The following is a 1,237-nucleotide window of genomic DNA, read 5'->3' as shown; positions in this document are numbered from 1 at the left end:
ATCATATGTATTGAATATTGTCATTGATTAAAGTCACCCTTCGAACTTCCATTCTCTTGCCAGCTGGACTTCTTACCACTAACAGCCCTAAACTTCAAGCAAAATAGTTTATATATTTTTATATTTATTATATTTATCCCTAAATTTGTATTCAAAAGATGATATAGCCACAACCTTAAAGACATTTTTTTAAATCACTCAAATTAATACCAGGTTCGTTTTTACATATCACCTAGGGTTTGTTGTAATACATAGTGACAGTTACAATTATGGTTTAGGCTATTTTTTTTTCAATTTTAAATGGTATATTATATTATCAAGTCTTTTCTTTTTTGCCATTGTGGTTTCGGTTATTTTTTTAATCAGCTACCAGTCTATCACATTTTCCATATTGCTCCATAGGCGTTATAATTACCATTTTAATAACTGTATAATATCACTTCACAGTGATACACCACTGTTTACTGAATCTTGCACTTCATTGTTGGACACTAAGTTATTTCCATTTACTTGTTATTATAGATAGCATTGTAGTGATTATATTTTCATTACAGACCATAGTGTTTCACTTTGATGCCTATGACTCATGATGCTTGATTTGTAAAATTTAACAATCTTCACTTATAGTCTCTGTCTATGATTAATACTGTGTTATGGATACAACAGTATTGTAAGACACCCTTCTCTCCTTCAAGAAATTTATGGTTTTTCTGGGAGAGAGATAAATGTGCATGAGGCCATGCAAGCTGTGTAAGAAGGTACAGTACGATAGCCTCATACCGTAGAGACACTAATGGTTCTGAGAGCTTTGAAAAATGTGTGAGTCAAAAGAGATGGTTGAAAGGTAGACAGAGGGTAAAGTGCGGTGTCTGCTTTCTCAGTGGCCTTGCCTCCCCTGGGGCCTGGGTGCCTGCCCTCCCTTTCTCTCCGAGCTAGGCTGCACTCACTTACATGCCGACTGATTACCAAGTCTACAGAAAGTAGTGACGGAGAACAGGTGAGCCCCGAACTGTCAGAGGGAGGAATGAGATGAGGGAGTCAGGCGAGAGAAACAACTCACAGAACTGGGTCTCAGACCTAGGGAATGCCCCTGTCACTGGTGAATGCTAAGATAAAAAAAAAAGTAGGTGGGACCAGGTCCTAGAGGTCCCATTAATGCCAAGGGCTGCGAACTGAGTTTTCCATCCATGAAGGGCTACTGATAGAGCCAGTCAAGTTCCCCACCCCTCGGAAGCAC

The sequence above is a fragment of the Pteropus alecto genome, unplaced genomic scaffold (assembly GCF_000325575.1).
Source record: "Pteropus alecto unplaced genomic scaffold, ASM32557v1 scaffold103, whole genome shotgun sequence".
Classification (NCBI taxonomy): Eukaryota; Metazoa; Chordata; class Mammalia; order Chiroptera; family Pteropodidae; genus Pteropus; species Pteropus alecto.
Note: the sequence above shows the minus strand (reverse complement) of the source record.